Source organism: Hypomesus transpacificus, unplaced genomic scaffold, assembly GCF_021917145.1.
Source record: "Hypomesus transpacificus isolate Combined female unplaced genomic scaffold, fHypTra1 scaffold_154, whole genome shotgun sequence".
NCBI classification, from domain to species: Eukaryota; Metazoa; Chordata; class Actinopteri; order Osmeriformes; family Osmeridae; genus Hypomesus; species Hypomesus transpacificus.
The window spans coordinates 1-16,821 of NW_025813721.1; the positions used below are offsets into that span (position 1 = coordinate 1).

At 44.1% G+C, this 16,821-nt stretch overlaps 38 non-coding genes across 38 annotated transcripts; all 38 read right to left on the minus strand.

Moving 5' to 3' along the window:
- Nucleotides 1-21: 21 nt before the first annotated feature.
- Nucleotides 22-93, minus strand: trnap-ugg. Its single transcript has one exon. It is a non-coding gene; the product is annotated as a tRNA-Pro (tRNA).
- A 599-nt stretch (nt 94-692) lies between these two features.
- trnap-ugg lies at nt 693-764 on the minus strand. The gene has a single exon. It is a non-coding gene; the product is annotated as a tRNA-Pro (tRNA).
- Nucleotides 765-1,029: 265 nt separating this feature from the next.
- trnap-ugg lies at nt 1,030-1,101 on the minus strand. Its single transcript has one exon. It is a non-coding gene; the product is annotated as a tRNA-Pro (tRNA).
- Nucleotides 1,102-1,366: 265 nt separating this feature from the next.
- Nucleotides 1,367-1,438, minus strand: trnap-ugg. The gene has a single exon. It is a non-coding gene; the product is annotated as a tRNA-Pro (tRNA).
- Nucleotides 1,439-2,374: 936 nt separating this feature from the next.
- On the minus strand, nt 2,375-2,446 carry trnap-ugg. Its single transcript has one exon. It is a non-coding gene; the product is annotated as a tRNA-Pro (tRNA).
- A 263-nt stretch (nt 2,447-2,709) lies between these two features.
- trnap-ugg lies at nt 2,710-2,781 on the minus strand. The gene has a single exon. It is a non-coding gene; the product is annotated as a tRNA-Pro (tRNA).
- Nucleotides 2,782-3,046: 265 nt separating this feature from the next.
- trnap-agg lies at nt 3,047-3,118 on the minus strand. Its single transcript has one exon. It is a non-coding gene; the product is annotated as a tRNA-Pro (tRNA).
- A 265-nt stretch (nt 3,119-3,383) lies between these two features.
- Nucleotides 3,384-3,455, minus strand: trnap-ugg. The gene has a single exon. It is a non-coding gene; the product is annotated as a tRNA-Pro (tRNA).
- A 263-nt stretch (nt 3,456-3,718) lies between these two features.
- trnap-agg lies at nt 3,719-3,790 on the minus strand. The gene has a single exon. It is a non-coding gene; the product is annotated as a tRNA-Pro (tRNA).
- Nucleotides 3,791-4,055: 265 nt separating this feature from the next.
- Nucleotides 4,056-4,127, minus strand: trnap-ugg. The gene has a single exon. It is a non-coding gene; the product is annotated as a tRNA-Pro (tRNA).
- A 263-nt stretch (nt 4,128-4,390) lies between these two features.
- Nucleotides 4,391-4,462, minus strand: trnap-ugg. Its single transcript has one exon. It is a non-coding gene; the product is annotated as a tRNA-Pro (tRNA).
- Nucleotides 4,463-4,727: 265 nt separating this feature from the next.
- On the minus strand, nt 4,728-4,799 carry trnap-agg. Its single transcript has one exon. It is a non-coding gene; the product is annotated as a tRNA-Pro (tRNA).
- Nucleotides 4,800-5,064: 265 nt separating this feature from the next.
- On the minus strand, nt 5,065-5,136 carry trnap-ugg. The gene has a single exon. It is a non-coding gene; the product is annotated as a tRNA-Pro (tRNA).
- A 263-nt stretch (nt 5,137-5,399) lies between these two features.
- trnap-ugg lies at nt 5,400-5,471 on the minus strand. Its single transcript has one exon. It is a non-coding gene; the product is annotated as a tRNA-Pro (tRNA).
- Nucleotides 5,472-5,735: 264 nt separating this feature from the next.
- trnap-agg lies at nt 5,736-5,807 on the minus strand. The gene has a single exon. It is a non-coding gene; the product is annotated as a tRNA-Pro (tRNA).
- A 265-nt stretch (nt 5,808-6,072) lies between these two features.
- On the minus strand, nt 6,073-6,144 carry trnap-ugg. Its single transcript has one exon. It is a non-coding gene; the product is annotated as a tRNA-Pro (tRNA).
- Nucleotides 6,145-6,407: 263 nt separating this feature from the next.
- trnap-ugg lies at nt 6,408-6,479 on the minus strand. Its single transcript has one exon. It is a non-coding gene; the product is annotated as a tRNA-Pro (tRNA).
- A 599-nt stretch (nt 6,480-7,078) lies between these two features.
- trnap-ugg lies at nt 7,079-7,150 on the minus strand. The gene has a single exon. It is a non-coding gene; the product is annotated as a tRNA-Pro (tRNA).
- Nucleotides 7,151-7,414: 264 nt separating this feature from the next.
- trnap-agg lies at nt 7,415-7,486 on the minus strand. The gene has a single exon. It is a non-coding gene; the product is annotated as a tRNA-Pro (tRNA).
- A 265-nt stretch (nt 7,487-7,751) lies between these two features.
- Nucleotides 7,752-7,823, minus strand: trnap-ugg. Its single transcript has one exon. It is a non-coding gene; the product is annotated as a tRNA-Pro (tRNA).
- A 263-nt stretch (nt 7,824-8,086) lies between these two features.
- On the minus strand, nt 8,087-8,158 carry trnap-ugg. The gene has a single exon. It is a non-coding gene; the product is annotated as a tRNA-Pro (tRNA).
- Nucleotides 8,159-8,757: 599 nt separating this feature from the next.
- Nucleotides 8,758-8,829, minus strand: trnap-ugg. Its single transcript has one exon. It is a non-coding gene; the product is annotated as a tRNA-Pro (tRNA).
- Nucleotides 8,830-9,093: 264 nt separating this feature from the next.
- Nucleotides 9,094-9,165, minus strand: trnap-agg. Its single transcript has one exon. It is a non-coding gene; the product is annotated as a tRNA-Pro (tRNA).
- Nucleotides 9,166-9,430: 265 nt separating this feature from the next.
- On the minus strand, nt 9,431-9,502 carry trnap-ugg. Its single transcript has one exon. It is a non-coding gene; the product is annotated as a tRNA-Pro (tRNA).
- A 263-nt stretch (nt 9,503-9,765) lies between these two features.
- On the minus strand, nt 9,766-9,837 carry trnap-ugg. The gene has a single exon. It is a non-coding gene; the product is annotated as a tRNA-Pro (tRNA).
- A 599-nt stretch (nt 9,838-10,436) lies between these two features.
- On the minus strand, nt 10,437-10,508 carry trnap-ugg. The gene has a single exon. It is a non-coding gene; the product is annotated as a tRNA-Pro (tRNA).
- A 264-nt stretch (nt 10,509-10,772) lies between these two features.
- Nucleotides 10,773-10,844, minus strand: trnap-agg. The gene has a single exon. It is a non-coding gene; the product is annotated as a tRNA-Pro (tRNA).
- A 265-nt stretch (nt 10,845-11,109) lies between these two features.
- Nucleotides 11,110-11,181, minus strand: trnap-ugg. The gene has a single exon. It is a non-coding gene; the product is annotated as a tRNA-Pro (tRNA).
- Nucleotides 11,182-11,444: 263 nt separating this feature from the next.
- Nucleotides 11,445-11,516, minus strand: trnap-ugg. Its single transcript has one exon. It is a non-coding gene; the product is annotated as a tRNA-Pro (tRNA).
- A 265-nt stretch (nt 11,517-11,781) lies between these two features.
- trnap-agg lies at nt 11,782-11,853 on the minus strand. The gene has a single exon. It is a non-coding gene; the product is annotated as a tRNA-Pro (tRNA).
- A 265-nt stretch (nt 11,854-12,118) lies between these two features.
- On the minus strand, nt 12,119-12,190 carry trnap-ugg. Its single transcript has one exon. It is a non-coding gene; the product is annotated as a tRNA-Pro (tRNA).
- A 263-nt stretch (nt 12,191-12,453) lies between these two features.
- On the minus strand, nt 12,454-12,525 carry trnap-ugg. The gene has a single exon. It is a non-coding gene; the product is annotated as a tRNA-Pro (tRNA).
- Nucleotides 12,526-12,790: 265 nt separating this feature from the next.
- trnap-agg lies at nt 12,791-12,862 on the minus strand. The gene has a single exon. It is a non-coding gene; the product is annotated as a tRNA-Pro (tRNA).
- Nucleotides 12,863-13,127: 265 nt separating this feature from the next.
- On the minus strand, nt 13,128-13,199 carry trnap-ugg. Its single transcript has one exon. It is a non-coding gene; the product is annotated as a tRNA-Pro (tRNA).
- A 263-nt stretch (nt 13,200-13,462) lies between these two features.
- On the minus strand, nt 13,463-13,534 carry trnap-ugg. Its single transcript has one exon. It is a non-coding gene; the product is annotated as a tRNA-Pro (tRNA).
- A 265-nt stretch (nt 13,535-13,799) lies between these two features.
- trnap-agg lies at nt 13,800-13,871 on the minus strand. Its single transcript has one exon. It is a non-coding gene; the product is annotated as a tRNA-Pro (tRNA).
- Nucleotides 13,872-14,810: 939 nt separating this feature from the next.
- trnap-ugg lies at nt 14,811-14,882 on the minus strand. The gene has a single exon. It is a non-coding gene; the product is annotated as a tRNA-Pro (tRNA).
- Nucleotides 14,883-15,483: 601 nt separating this feature from the next.
- trnap-agg lies at nt 15,484-15,555 on the minus strand. The gene has a single exon. It is a non-coding gene; the product is annotated as a tRNA-Pro (tRNA).
- Nucleotides 15,556-16,821: the final 1,266 nt, after the last annotated feature.

Below are 16,821 nucleotides of genomic sequence, written 5' to 3' on the forward strand. Positions count from 1 at the left end.
CCTTTGTCAACGTACTCTAAAAGGCTCGTCTGGGATTTGAACCCGCGACCTCTCGCACCCAAAGCGAGAATCATACCCCTAGACCAACGAGCCACATTTTGGTGGCTGTTTTGCTTGACAAATTTGTTTTCACAAAATCTGGTTAATCAGAAGCTCCGCACTGAAAAGCGTGAATCAAACCACGAGCCACGTTTCTGTTAGTGTTTTGGTTTACTGATTTGTTTTCACATAACATGCTTAGACAAAAAGAGCAACTCTCCCAGTAAATCACCCCAAACCACGTTGGGTAAAGGACTGATCTTGGGTTTAAACAGGATCTCTCGTCACCAGGTACCTTCCTTTGTCAATGTACTCTATAGGGCTCGTCCAGGATTTGAACCCGGGACCTCTCGCACCCAAAGCGAGAATCATACCCCTACACCAACGAGCCACATTTTGGTGGCTGTTTTGCTTGACAAATTTTTTTCACAAAACATGGTTAGACAGAAGCTCCGCACCCTAAGCGTGAATCATACCACGAGCCACGTTTCTGTCATTGTTTTGGTTGACTGATTTGTTTTCACATAACATGTTTAGAGAAAAGAGCAACTCTCCCAGTAAATCACCCCAAAACACGTTAGGTAAAGGACTGATCTCGGGTTTAAACAGGATCTCTCGTCACCAGGTACCTTCCTTTGTCAATAAACTCTAACGGGCTCATCCGGGATTTGAACCCGGGACCTCTCGCACCCAAAGCGAGAATCATACCCCTAGACCAACGAGCCACATTTTGGTGGCTGTTTTGCTTGACAAATTTGTTTTTACAAAATCTGGTTAATCAGAAGCTCCGCACTGAAAAGCGTGAATCAAACCACGAGCCACGTTTCTGTTAGTGTTTTGGTTGACTGATTTGTTTTCACATAACATGTTTAGACGAAAAGAGCAACTCTCCCAGTAAATCACCCCAAAACACGTTGGGTAAAGGACTGATCTTGGGTTTAATCAGGATCTCTCGTCACCAGGTACCTTCAATTGTCAATATACTCTAAAGGACTCGTCCGGGATTTGAACCCGGGACCTCTCGCACCCAAAGCGAGAATCATACCCCTAGACCAACGAGCCACATTTTGGTAGCTGTTTTGGTTCATCAATTTATTTTCAAAAAACATGGTTAATCAGAAACTCCGCACTGAAAAGCGTGAATCCAACCACGAGCCACGTTTTTGTCAGTGTTTTGGTTTACTGATTTGTTTTCACATAACATGCTTAGACAAAAAGAGCAACTCTCCCAGTAAATCACCCCAAACCACGTTGGGTAAAGGACTGATCTTGGGTTTAAACAGGATCTCTCGTCACCAGGTACCTTCCTTTGTCAATGTACTCTATTGGGCTCGTCCAGGATTTGAACCCGGGACCTCTCGCACCCAAAGCGAGAATCATACCCCTAGACCAACGAACCACATTTTGGTGGCTGTTTTTCTTGACAAATTTTTTTCACAAAACATGGTTAGACAGAAGCTCCGCACCCTAAGCGTGAATCATACCACGAGCCACGTTTCTGTCAGTGTTTTGGTTGACTGATTTGTTTTCACATAACATGTTTAGACGAAAAGAGCAACTCTCCCAGTAAAACAACCAAAACCACGTTAGGTAAAGGATTGATCTTGGATTTAAACAGGATCTCTCGTCACCAGGTACCTTCCTTTGTCAACGTACTCTAAAGGGCTCGTCCGGTATTTGAAGCCGCGACCTCTCGCACCCAAAGCGAGAATCATACCCCTAGACCAACGAGCCACATTTTGGTGGCTGTTTTGCTTGACAAATTTGTTTTCACAAAATCTGGTTAATCAGAAGCTCCGCACTGAAAAGCGTGAATCCTACCACGAGCCACTTTTTGTCAGTGTTTTGGTTGACTGATTTGTTTTCACATAACATGCTTAGACAAAAAGAGCAACTCTCCCAGTAAATCACCCCAAACCACGTTGGGTAAAGGACTGATCTTGGGTTTAAACAGGATCTCTCGTCAACAGGTACCTTCCTTTGTCAATGTACTCTAAAGGGCTCGTCCGGTATTTGAAGCCGCGACCTCTCGCACCCAAAGCGAGAATCATACCCCTAGACCAACGAGCCACATTTTGGTAGCTGTTTTGCTTGACAAATTTGTTTTCACAAAATCTGGTTAATCAGAAGCTCCGCACTGAAAAGCGTGAATCATACCACGAGCCACGTTTTTGTCAGTGTTTTGGTTGACTGATTTGTTTTCACATAACATGCTTAGACAGAAAGAGCAACTCTCCCAGTAAATCACCCCAAACCACGTTGGGTAAAGGACTGATCTTGGGTTTAAACAGGATTTCTCGTCAACAGGTACCTTCCTTTGTCAATGTACTCTAAAGGGCTCGTCCAGGATTTGAACCCGGGACCTCTCGCACCCAAAGCGAGAATCATACCCCTAGACCAACGAGCCACATTTTGGTGGGTGTTTTGCTTGACAAATTTTTTTCACAAAACATGGTTAGACAGAAGCCCCGCACCCTAAGCGTGAATCATACCACGAGCCACGTTTCTGTCAGTGTTTTGGTTGACTGATTTGTTTTCACATAACATGTTTAGACGAAAAGAGCAACTCTCCCAGTAAAACAACCCAAACCACGTTAGGTAAAGGACTGATCTTGGATTTAAACAGGATCTCTCGTCACCAGGTACCTTCCTTTGTCAACGTACTCTAAAGGGCTCGTCCGGTATTTGAACCCGGGACCTCTCGCACCCAAAGCGAGAATCATACCCCTAGACCAACGAGCCACATTTTGGTGGCTGTTTTGCTTGACAAATTTGTTTTCACAAAATCTGGTTAATCAGAAGCTCCGCACTGAAAAGCGTGAATCAAACCACGAGCCACGTTTCTGTCAGTGTTTTGGTTGACTGATTTGTTTTCACATAACATGTTTAGACGAAAAGAGCAACTCTCCCAGTAAATCACCCCAAAACACGTTGGGTAAAGGACTGATCTTGGGTTTAAACAGGATCTCTCATCACCAGGTACCTTCCTTTGTCAATATACTCTAAAGGGCTCGTCCGGGATTTGATCCCGGGACCTCTCGCACCCTAAGCGAGAATCATACCCCTAAACCAACGAGCCACATTTTGGTAGCTGTTTTGGTTCATCAATTTATTTTCAAAAAACATGGTTAATCAGAAACTCCGCACTGAAAAGCGTGAATCCTACCACGAGCCACGTTTTTGTCAGTGTTTTGGTTGACTGATTTGTTTTCACATAACATGCTTAGACAGAAAGAGCAACTCTCCCAGTAAATCACCCCAAACCACGTTGGGTAAAGGACTGATCTTGGGTTTAAACAGGATCTCTCGTCAACAGGTACCTTCCTTTGTCAATGTACTCTAAAGGGCTCGTCCAGGATTTGAACCCGGGACCTCTCGCACCCAAAGCGAGAATCATACCCCTAGACCAACGAGCCACATTTTGGTGGGTGTTTTGCTTGACAAATTTTTTTCACAAAACATGGTTAGACAGAAGCTCCGCACCCTAAGCGTGAATCATACCACGAGCCACGTTTCTGTCAGTGTTTTGGTTGACTGATTTGTTTTCACATAACATGTTTAGACGAAAAGAGCAACTCTCCCAGTAAAACAACCCAAACCACGTTAGGTAAAGGACTGATCTTGGATTTAAACAGGATCTCTCGTCACCAGGTACCTTCCTTTGTCAATATACTCTAAAGGGCTCGTCCGGGATCTGATCCCGGGACCTCTCGCACCCTAAGCGAGAATCATACCCCTAGACCAACGAGCCACATTTTGGTAGCTGTTTTGGTTCATCAATTTATTTTCAAAAAACATGGTTAATCAGAAACTCCGCACTGAAAAGCGTGAATCCTACCACGAGCCACGTTTTTGTCAGTGTTTTGGTTTACTGATTTGTTTTCACATAACATGCTTAGACAGAAAGAGCAACTCTCCCAGTAAATCACCCCAAACCACGTTGGGTAAAGGACTGATCTTGGGTTTAAACAGGATCTCTCGTCAACAGGTACCTTCCTTTGTCAATGTACTCTAAAGGGCTCGTCCAGGATTTGAACCCGGGACCTCTCGCACCCAAAGCGAGAATCATACCCCTAGACCAACGAGCCACATTTTGGTGGGTGTTTTGCTTGACAAATTTTTTTCACAAAACATGGTTAGACAGAAGCTCCGCACCCTAAGCGTGAATCATACCACGAGCCACGTTTCTGTCAGTGTTTTGGTTGACTGATTTGTTTTCACATAACATGTTTAGACGAAAAGAGCAACTCTCCCAGTAAAACAACCCAAACCACGTTAGGTAAAGGACTGATCTTGGATTTAAACAGGATATCTCGTCACCAGGTACCTTCCTTTGTCAACGTACTCTAAAGGGCTCGTCCGGTATTTGAACCCGGGACCTCTCGCACCCAAAGCGAGAATCATACCCCTAGACCAACGAGCCACATTTTGGGGGCTGTTTTGCTTGACAAATTTGTTTTCACAAAATCTGGTTAATCAGAAGCTCCGCACTGAAAAGCGTGAATCAAACCACGAGCCACGTTTCTGTCAGTGTTTTGGTTGACTGATTTGTTTTCACATAACATGTTTAGACGAAAAGAGCAACTCTCCCAGTAAATCACCCCAAAACACGTTGGGTAAAGGACTGATCTTGGGTTTAAACAGGATCTCTCATCACCAGGTACCTTCCTTTGTCAATATACTCTAAAGGGCTCGTCCGGGATTTGATCCCGGGACCTCTCGCACCCTAAGCGAGAATCATACCCCTAGACCAACGAGCCACATTTTGGTAGCTGTTTTGGTTCATCAATTTATTTTCAAAAAACATGGTTAATCAGAAACTCCGCACTGAAAAGCGTGAATCCTACCACGAGCCGCGTTTTTGTCAGTGTTTTGGTTTACTGATTTGTTTTCACATAACATGCTTAGACAAAAAGAGCAACTCTCCCAGTAAATCACCCCAAACCACGTTGGGTAAAGGACTGATCTTGGGTTTAAACACGATCTCTTGTCACCAGGTACCTTCCTTTGTCAATGTACTCTAAAGGGCTCGTCCAGGATTTGAACCCGGGACCTCTCGCACCCAAAGCGAGAATCATACCCCTAGACCAACGAGCCACATTTTGGTGGCTGTTTTTCTTGACAAATTTTTTTCACAAAACGTGGTTAGACAGAAGCTCCGCACCCTAAGCGTGAATCATACCACGAGCCACGTTTCTGTCAGTGTTTTGGTTGACTGATTTGTTTTCACGTAACATGTTTAGACGAAAAGAGCAACTCTCCCAGTAAAACAACCCAAACCACGTTAGGTAAAGGACTGATCTTGGATTTAAACAGGATCTCTCGTCACCAGGTACCTTCCTTTGTCAACGTACTCTAAAGGGCTCATCCGGGATTTGAACCCGCGACCTCTCGCACCCAAAGCGAGAATCATACCCCTAGACCAACGAGCCACATTTGGTGGCTGTTTTGCTTGACAAATTTGTTTTCACAAAATCTGGTCAATCAGAAGCTCCGCACTGAAAGGCGTGAATCAAACCACGAGCCAAGTTTCTGTTAGTGTTTTGGTTGACTGATTTGTTTTCACATAACATGTTTAGACGAAAAGAGCAACTGTCCCAGTAAATCACCCCAAAACACGTTGGGTAAAGGACTGATCTTGGGTTTAAACAGGATCACTTGTCACCAGTTACCTTCCTTTGTCAATAAACTCTAACGGACTCATCCGGGATTTGAACCCAGGACCTCTCGCACCCTAAGCGAGAATCATACCCCTAGACCAACGAGCCACATTTTGGAAGCTGTTTTGGTTCATCAATTTATTTTCAAAAAACATGGTTAATCAGAAGCTCCGCACTGAAAAGCGTGAATCATACCACGAGCCACGTTTTTGTCAGTGTTTTGGTTGACTGATTTGTTTTCACATAACATGCTTAGACAAAAAGAGCAACTCTCCCAGTAAATCACCCCAAACCACGTTGGGTAAAGGACTGATCTTGGGTTTAAACAGGATCTCTCGTCACCAGGTACCTTCCTTTGTCAATGTACTCTAAAGGGCTCGTCCAGGATTTGAACCCGGGACCTCTCGCACCCAAAGCGAGAATCATACCCATAGACCAACGAGCCACATTTTGGTGGCTGTTTTGCTTGACAAATTTTTTTCACAAAACATGGTTAGACAGAAGCTCCGCACCCTAAGCGTGAATCATACCACGAGCCACGTTTCTGTCAGTGTTTTGGTTGACTGATTTGTTTTCACATAACATGTTTAGACGAAAAGAGCAACTCTCCCAGTAAAACAACCCAAACCACGTTAGGTAAAGGACTGATCTTGGATTTAAACAGGATCTCTCGTCACCAGGTACCTTCCTTTGTCAACGTACTCTAAAGGGCTCGTCCGGGATTTGAACCCGCGACCTCTCGCACCCAAAGCGAGAATCATACCCCTAGACCAACGAGCCACATTTTGGTGGATGTTTTGCTTGACAAATTTGTTTTCACAAAATCTGGTTAATCAGAAGCTCCGCACTGAAAAGCGTGAATCAAACCACGAGCCACGTTTCTGTTAGTGTTTTGGTTTACTGATTTGTTTTCACATAACATGCTTAGACAAAAAGAGCAACTCTCCCAGTAAATCACCCCAAACCACGTTGGGTAAAGGACTGATCTTGGGTTTAAACAGGATCTCTCGTCACCAGGTACCTTCCTTTGTCAATGTACTCTATAGGGCTCGTCCAGGATTTGAACCCGGGACCTCTCGCACCCAAAGCGAGAATCATACCCCTACACCAACGAGCCACATTTTGGTGGCTGTTTTGCTTGACAAATTTTTTTCACAAAACATGGTTAGACAGAAGCTCCGCACCCTAAGCGTGAATCATACCACGAGCCACGTTTCTGTCATTGTTTTGGTTGACTGATTTGTTTTCACATAACATGTTTAGAGAAAAGAGCAACTCTCCCAGTAAATCACCCCAAAACACGTTAGGTAAAGGACTGATCTCGGATTTAAACAGGATCTCTCGTCACCAGGTACCTTCCTTTGTCAACGTACTCTAAAGGGCTCGTCCGGGATTTGAACCCGCGACCTCTCGCACCCAAAGCGAGAATCATACCCCTAGACCAACGAGCCACATTTGGTGGCTGTTTTGCTTGACAAATTTGTTTTCACAAAATCTGGTCAATCAGAAGCTCCGCACTGAAAGGCGTGAATCAAACCACGAGCCAAGTTTCTGTTAGTGTTTTGGTTGACTGATTTGTTTTCACATAACATGTTTAGACGAAAAGAGCAACTGTCCCAGTAAATCACCCCAAAACACGTTGGGTAAAGGACTGATCTTGGGTTTAAACAGGATCACTTGTCACCAGTTACCTTCCTTTGTCAATAAACTCTAACGGACTCATCCGGGATTTGAACCCAGGACCTCTCGCACCCTAAGCGAGAATCATACCCCTAGACCAACGAGCCACATTTTGGAAGCTGTTTTGGTTCATCAATTTATTTTCAAAAAACATGGTTAATCAGAAGCTCCGCACTGAAAAGCGTGAATCATACCACGAGCCACGTTTTTGTCAGTGTTTTGGTTGACTGATTTGTTTTCACATAACATGCTTAGACAAAAAGAGCAACTCTCCCAGTAAATCACCCCAAACCACGTTGGGTAAAGGACTGATCTTGGGTTTAAACAGGATCTCTCGTCACCAGGTACCTTCCTTTGTCAATGTACTCTAAAGGGCTCGTCCAGGATTTGAACCCGGGACCTCTCGCACCCAAAGCGAGAATCATACCCATAGACCAACGAGCCACATTTTGGTGGCTGTTTTGCTTGACAAATTTTTTTCACAAAACATGGTTAGACAGAAGCTCCGCACCCTAAGCGTGAATCATACCACGAGCCACGTTTCTGTCAGTGTTTTGGTTGACTGATTTGTTTTCACATAACATGTTTAGACGAAAAGAGCAACTCTCCCAGTAAAACAACCCAAACCACGTTAGGTAAAGGACTGATCTTGGATTTAAACAGGATCTCTCGTCACCAGGTACCTTCCTTTGTCAACGTACTCTAAAGGGCTCGTCCGGGATTTGAACCCGCGACCTCTCGCACCCAAAGCGAGAATCATACCCCTAGACCAACGAGCCACATTTTGGTGGATGTTTTGCTTGACAAATTTGTTTTCACAAAATCTGGTTAATCAGAAGCTCCGCACTGAAAAGCGTGAATCAAACCACGAGCCACGTTTCTGTTAGTGTTTTGGTTTACTGATTTGTTTTCACATAACATGCTTAGACAAAAAGAGCAACTCTCCCAGTAAATCACCCCAAACCACGTTGGGTAAAGGACTGATCTTGGGTTTAAACAGGATCTCTCGTCACCAGGTACCTTCCTTTGTCAATGTACTCTATAGGGCTCGTCCAGGATTTGAACCCGGGACCTCTCGCACCCAAAGCGAGAATCATACCCCTACACCAACGAGCCACATTTTGGTGGCTGTTTTGCTTGACAAATTTTTTTCACAAAACATGGTTAGACAGAAGCTCCGCACCCTAAGCGTGAATCATACCACGAGCCACGTTTCTGTCATTGTTTTGGTTGACTGATTTGTTTTCACATAACATGTTTAGAGAAAAGAGCAACTCTCCCAGTAAATCACCCCAAAACACGTTAGGTAAAGGACTGATCTCGGATTTAAACAGGATCTCTCGTCACCAGGTACCTTCCTTTGTCAACGTACTCTAAAGGGCTCGTCCGGGATTTGAACCCGCGACCTCTCGCACCCAAAGCGAGAATCATACCCCTAGACCAACGAGCCACATTTGGTGGCTGTTTTGCTTGACAAATTTGTTTTCACAAAATCTGGTCAATCAGAAGCTCCGCACTGAAAGGCGTGAATCAAACCACGAGCCAAGTTTCTGTTAGTGTTTTGGTTGACTGATTTGTTTTCACATAACATGTTTAGACGAAAAGAGCAACTGTCCCAGTAAATCACCCCAAAACACGTTGGGTAAAGGACTGATCTTGGGTTTAAACAGGATCACTTGTCACCAGTTACCTTCCTTTGTCAATAAACTCTAACGGACTCATCCGGGATTTGAACCCAGGACCTCTCGCACCCTAAGCGAGAATCATACCCCTAGACCAACGAGCCACATTTTGGAAGCTGTTTTGGTTCATCAATTTATTTTCAAAAAACATGGTTAATCAGAAGCTCCGCACTGAAAAGCGTGAATCATACCACGAGCCACGTTTTTGTCAGTGTTTTGGTTGACTGATTTGTTTTCACATAACATGCTTAGACAAAAAGAGCAACTCTCCCAGTAAATCACCCCAAACCACGTTGGGTAAAGGACTGATCTTGGGTTTAAACAGGATCTCTCGTCACCAGGTACCTTCCTTTGTCAATGTACTCTAAAGGGCTCGTCCAGGATTTGAACCCGGGACCTCTCGCACCCAAAGCGAGAATCATACCCATAGACCAACGAGCCACATTTTGGTGGCTGTTTTGCTTGACAAATTTTTTTCACAAAACATGGTTAGACAGAAGCTCCGCACCCTAAGCGTGAATCATACCACGAGCCACGTTTCTGTCAGTGTTTTGGTTGACTGATTTGTTTTCACATAACATGTTTAGACGAAAAGAGCAACTCTCCCAGTAAAACAACCCAAACCACGTTAGGTAAAGGACTGATCTTGGATTTAAACAGGATCTCTCGTCACCAGGTACCTTCCTTTGTCAACGTACTCTAAAGGGCTCGTCCGGGATTTGAACCCGCGACCTCTCGCACCCAAAGCGAGAATCATACCCCTAGACCAACGAGCCACATTTTGGTGGATGTTTTGCTTGACAAATTTGTTTTCACAAAATCTGGTTAATCAGAAGCTCCGCACTGAAAAGCGTGAATCAAACCACGAGCCACGTTTCTGTTAGTGTTTTGGTTTACTGATTTGTTTTCACATAACATGCTTAGACAAAAAGAGCAACTCTCCCAGTAAATCACCCCAAACCACGTTGGGTAAAGGACTGATCTTGGGTTTAAACAGGATCTCTCGTCACCAGGTACCTTCCTTTGTCAATGTACTCTATAGGGCTCGTCCAGGATTTGAACCCGGGACCTCTCGCACCCAAAGCGAGAATCATACCCCTACACCAACGAGCCACATTTTGGTGGCTGTTTTGCTTGACAAATTTTTTTCACAAAACATGGTTAGACAGAAGCTCCGCACCCTAAGCGTGAATCATACCACGAGCCACGTTTCTGTCATTGTTTTGGTTGACTGATTTGTTTTCACATAACATGTTTAGAGAAAAGAGCAACTCTCCCAGTAAATCACCCCAAAACACGTTAGGTAAAGGACTGATCTCGGATTTAAACAGGATCTCTCGTCACCAGGTACCTTCCTTTGTCAACGTACTCTAAAGGGCTCGTCCGGGATTTGAACCCGGGACCTCTCGCACCCAAAGTGAGAATCATACCCCTAGACCAACGAGCCACATTTGGTGGCTGTTTTGCTTGACAAATTTGTTTTCACAAAATCTGGTCAATCAGAAGCTCCGCACTGAAAGGCGTGAATCAAACCACGAGCCAAGTTTCTGTTAGTGTTTTGGTTGACTGATTTGTTTTCACATAACATGTTTAGACGAAAAGAGCAACTGTCCCAGTAAATCACCCCAAAACACGTTGGGTAAAGGACTGATCTTGGGTTTAAACAGGATCACTTGTCACCAGTTACCTTCCTTTGTCAATAAACTCTAACGGACTCATCCGGGATTTGAACCCAGGACCTCTCGCACCCTAAGCGAGAATCATACCCCTAGACCAACGAGCCACATTTTGGTAGCTGTTTTGGTTCATCAATTTATTTTCAAAAAACATGGTTAATCAGAAGCTCCGCACTGAAAAGCGTGAATCATACCACGAGCCACGTTTTTGTCAGTGTTTTGGTTGACTGATTTGTTTTCACATAACATGCTTAGACAAAAAGAGCAACTCTCCCAGTAAATCACCCCAAACCACGTTGGGTAAAGGACTGATCTTGGGTTTAAACAGGATCTCTCGTCACCAGGTACCTTCCTTTGTCAATGTACTCTAAAGGGCTCGTCCAGGATTTGAACCCGGGACCTCTCGCACCCAAAGCGAGAATCATACCCCTAGACCAACGAGCCACATTTTGGTGGCTGTTTTGCTTGACAAATTTTTTTCACAAAACATGGTTAGACAGAAGCTCCGCACTCTAAGCGTGAATCATACCACGAGCCACGTTTCTGTCAGTGTTTTGGTTGACTGATTTATTTTCACATAACATGTTTAGACGAAAAGAGCAACTCTCCCAGTAAAACAACCCAAACCACGTTAGGTAAAGGACTGATCTTGGATTTAAACAGGATCTCTCGTCACCAGGTACCTTCCTTTGTCAACGTACTCTAAAGGGCTCGTCCGGTATTTGAACCCGGGACCTCTCGCACCCAAAGCGAGAATCATACCCCTAGACCAACGAGCCACATTTTGGTGGCTGTTTTGCTTGACAAATTTGTTTTCACAAAATCTGGTTAATCAGAAGCTCCGCACTGAAAAGCGTGAATCAAACCACGAGCCAAGTTTCTGTTAGTGTTTTGGTTGACTGATTTGTTTTCACATAACATGTTTAGACGAAAAGAGCAACTCTCCCAGTAAATCACCCCAAAACACGTTGGGTAAAGGACTGATCTTGGGTTTAAACAGGATCTCTCATCACCAGGTACCTTCCTTTGTCAATATACTCTAAAAGGCTCGTCCGGGATTTGAACCCGGGACCTCTCGCACCCTAAGCGAGAATCATACCCGTAGACCAACGAGCCACATTTTGGTAGCTGTTTTGGCTCATCAATTTATTTTCAAAAAACATGGTTAATCAGAAACTTCGCACTGAAAAGCGTGAATCCTACCACGAGCCACGTTTTTGTCAGTGTTTTGGTTTACTGATTTGTTTTCACATAACATGCTTAGACAAAAAGAGCAACTCTCCCAGTTAATCACCCCAAACCACGTTGGGTAAAGGACTGATCTTGGGTTTAAACAGGATCTCTCGTCACCAGGTACCTTCCTTTGTCAATGTACTCGATAGGGCTCGTCCAGGATTTGAACCCGGGACCTCTCGCACCCAAAGCGAGAATCATACCCCTAGACCAACGAGCCACATTTTGGTGGCTGTTTTGCTTGACAAATTTTTTTCACAAAACATGGTTAGACAGAAGCTCCGCACCCTAAGCGTGAATCATACCACGAGCCACGTTTCTGTCAGTGTTTTGGTTGACTGATTTGTTTTCACATAACATGTTTAGACGAAAAGAGCAACTCTCCCAGTAAAACAACCCAAACCACGTTAGGTAAAGGACTGATCTTGGATTTAAACAGGATCTCTAGTCACCAGGTACCTTCCTTTGTCAACGTACTCTAAAGGGCTCGTCCGGGATTTGAACCCGGGACCTCTCGCACCCAAAGCGAGAATCATACCCCTAGACCAACGAGCCACATTTTGGTGGCTGTTTTGCTTGACAAATTTGTTTTTACAAAATCTGGTTAATCAAAAGCTCCGCACTGAAAAGCGTGAATCAAACCACGAGCCACGTTTCTGTTAGTGTTTTGGTTGACTGATTTGTTTTCACATAACATGTTTAGACGAAAATAGCAACTCTCCCAGTAAATCACCCCAAAACACGTTGGGTAAAGGACTGATCTTGGGTTTAAACAGGATCTCTTGTCACCAGGTACCTTCCTTTGTCAATAAACTCTAACGGGCTCATCCGGGATTTGAACCCAGGCCCTCTCGCACCCTAAGCGAGAATCATACCCCTAGACCAACGAGCCACATTTTGGTAGCTGTTTTGGTTCATCAATTTATTTTCAAAAAACATGGTTAATCAGAAGCTCCGCACTGAAAAGCGTGAATCCTACCACGAGCCACGTTTTTGTCAGTGTTTTGGTTCACTGATTTGTTTTCACATAACATGCTTAGACAAAAAGAGCAACTCTCCCAGTAAATCACCCCAAATCACGTTGGGTAAAGGACTGATCTTGGGTTTAAACAGGATCTCTCGTCACCAGGTACCTTCCTTTGTCAATGTACTCTATAGGGCTCGTCCAGGATTTGAACCCGGGACCTCTCGCACCCAAAGCGAGAATCATACCCCTAGACCAACGAGCCACATTTTGGTGGCTGTTTTGCTTGACAAATGTTTTTCACAAAACATGGTTAGACAGAAGCTCCGCACCCTAAGCGTGAATCATACCACGAGCCACGTTTCTGTCAGTGTTTTGGTTGACTGATTTGTTTTCACATAACATGTTTAGACGAAAAGAGCAACTCTCCCAGTAAAACAACCCAAACCACGTTAGGTAAAGGACTGATCTTGGATTTAAACAGGATCTCTAGTCACCAGGTACCTTCCTTTGTCAACGTACTCTAAAGGGCTCGTCCGGGATTTGAACCCGGGACCTCTCGCACCCAAAGCGAGAATCATACCCCTAGACCAACGAGCCACATTTTAGTGGCTGTTTTGCTTGACAAATTTGTTTTCACAAAATCTGGTTAATCAAAAGCTCCGCACTGAAAAGCGTGAATCAAACCACGAGCCACGTTTCTGTTAGTGTTTTGGTTGACTGATTTGTTTTCACATAACATGTTTAGACGAAAAGAGCAACTCTCCCAGTAAATCACCCCAAAACACGTTGGGTAAAGGACTGATCTTGGGTTTAAACAGGATCTCTTGTCACCAGGTACCTTCCTTTGTCAATAAACTCTAACGGGCTCATCCGGGATTTGAACCCAGGCCCTCTCGCACCCTAAGCGAGAATCATACCCCTAGACCAACGAGCCACATTTTGGTGGCTGTTTTGGTTCATCAATTTATTTTCAAAAAAAATTGGTTAATCAGAAGCTCCGCACTGAAAAGCGTGAATCCTACCACGAGCCACGTTTTTGTCAGTGTTTTGGTTCACTGATTTGTTTTCACATAACATGCTTAGACAAAAAGAGCAACTCTCCCAGTAAATCACCCCAAACCACATTGGGTAAAGGACCGATCTTGGGTTTAAACAGGATCTCTCGTCACCAGGTACCTTCCTTTGTCAATGTACTCTATAGGGCTAGTCCAGGATTTGAACTCGGGACCTCTCGCACCCAAAGCGAGAATCATACCCCTGGACCAACGAGCCACGATTAGGTTGCAGTTTTGGTTCATAAATTTTTTTTCACAAAACATGGTTAGACAGAAGCTCCGCACTCTAAGCGTGAATCATACCACGAGCCACGTTTCTGTCAGTGTTTTGGTTGACTTTTTTGTTTTCACATAACATGTTTAGACGAAAAGAGCAACTCTCCCAGTAAATAACCCCAAACCACGTTGGGTAAAGGGCTGATCTTGGGTTTAAACAGGATCTCTCGTCACCAGATACCTTCCTCTGTCAATATACTCTAAAGGGCTCATCCGGGATTTGAACCCGTGACCTCTCGCACCCTAAGCGAGAATGATACCCCTAGACCAACGAGCCACATTTTGGTAGCTGTTTTGGTTCATCAATTTATTTTCAAAAAACATGGTTAATCAGAAGCTCCGCACTGAAAAGCGTGAATCATACCACGAGCCACGTTTTTGTCAGTGTTTTGGTTGACTGATTTGTTTTCACATAACATGCTTAGACAAAAAGAGCAACTCTCCCAGTAAATCACCCCAAACCACGTTGGGTAAAGGACTGATCTTGGGTTTAAACAGGATCTCTCGTCAACAGGTACCTTCCTTTGTCAATGTACTCTAAAGGGCTCGTCCAGGATTTAAACCCGGGACCTCTCGCACCCAAAGCGAGAATCATACCCCTAGACCAACGAGCCACATTTTGGTAGCTGTTTTGGTTCATCAATTTATTAAAAAAAAACATGGTTAATCAGAAGCTCCGCACTCTAAGCGTGAATCATACCACGAGCCACATTTCTGTCAGTGTTTTGGTTGACTGATTTGTTTTCACGTAACATGCTTACACAAAAAGAGCAACTCTCCCAGTAAATAACCCCAAACCACGTTGGGTAAAGGACTGATCTTGGATTTAAACAGGATCTCTCGTCACCAGGTACCTTCCTTTGTCAACGTACTCTAAAGGGCTCGTCCGGGATTTGAACCCGGGACCTCTCGCACCCAGAGCGAAAATCTTACCCATAGACCAACGAGCCACATTTTGGTGGCTGTTTTGCTTGATAAATTTGTTTTCACAAAACCTGGTTAATCAGAAGCTCCGCACTGAAAAGCGTGAATCATACCACGAGCCACGTTTCTGTCAGTGTTTTGGTTGACTGATTTGTTTTCACATAACATGCTTAGACAAAAAGAGCAACTTCCCCAGTAAATCACCCCAAACCACATTGGGTAAAGGACTGATCTTGAATTTGAACAGGAACCCTTGTCACCAGGTACCTTCCTTTGTCAACGTACTCTAAAGGGCTCGTCCAGGATTTGAACCCGGGACCTCTCGCACCCTAAGCGAGAATCATACCCCTAGACCAACGAGCCACGATTTGGTTGCAGTTTTGGTTCATCAATTTGTTTTCACAAAACATGGTTAGACAGAAGCTCCGCACCCTAACCGTGAATCATACCACGAGCCACGTTTCTGTCAGTGTTTTGGTTGACTGATTTGTTTTCACATAACATGTTTAGACAAAAAGAGCAACTCTCCCAGTAAATCACCCTAAACTAAGTTGGGTAAAGGACTGATCTTGTGTTTAAACAGGATCTCTCGCCAACAGGTACCTTCCTTTGTCAATGTACTCTAAAGGGCTTGTCCGGGATTTGAACCCGGGACCTCTCGCACCCAAAGCGAGAATCATACCCCGAGACCAACGAGCCACATTTCTGTGGCTGTTTTGGTTCATCAATTTATTTTCACAAAACATGGTTAATCAGAAGCACCGCACTGAAAAGCGTGAATCAAACCACGAGCCACGTTTCTGTTAGTGTTTTGGTTGACTGATTTGTTTTCACATAACATGTTTAGACGAAAAGACGTAACTTTTGAACCGTATGACCGATTTTCAAAAATGAGGTACGGTTGGATTCCCTGGATTGAGTCGAGTTCAACGCACACCATGGCGTCAATTTCCGGTTATATAGATTTTCTGCTATTTTGAATTTTGTGAAAAAACGTTTTTTTGCTTCTCCTCCCTCAATTTTTGTCAAATCTTCCCCAGAATTGGCAAACATCATCATCAGACCAACCCTCACAGAAGTTATCAAAGGATATTTGATTTTCAAAACTGTTTTTCCGGTACAGCCAATCAAAATTGGCAACAAAGCAACCAAACAGGAAGTTGGATCATATCTCATTTAATCTTTAAGAAATCAACCCCAAACCTGGTGTGATGACTCGGAACCCTCTTCTGAGGCTGTCCAATTAATTTGGTGTCATGTCATTACTGGGCGTGGCCGCAGGAAGCAAAAATGTGTTTTGGCCAATAACTGTTGATTTGTTTGCCTTTATTAAGTGATTCCTTTGTTTCATGATATCTTGGGACGTCCCCTGTGTGACCCATCATCATTTGTGATAATGGCCGAATTGATGCGGCCGCCATTTTGAATTCATTGAAAAATGTTTTTTCTCTACTCCTCCTACACATGTTGTCCAATCTTCACCAAATTTCGCAGAGATTATCTTCAGACCAAGCCTCACAAAGGCCATCACATGATTGTTTGATTTTCACAACCGTTTGCCCGGTACCTGCAATCAAAATGTGTAATTAAGCCATCAAACAGGAAGTTGGGTCGTATCTCAGCAAATCT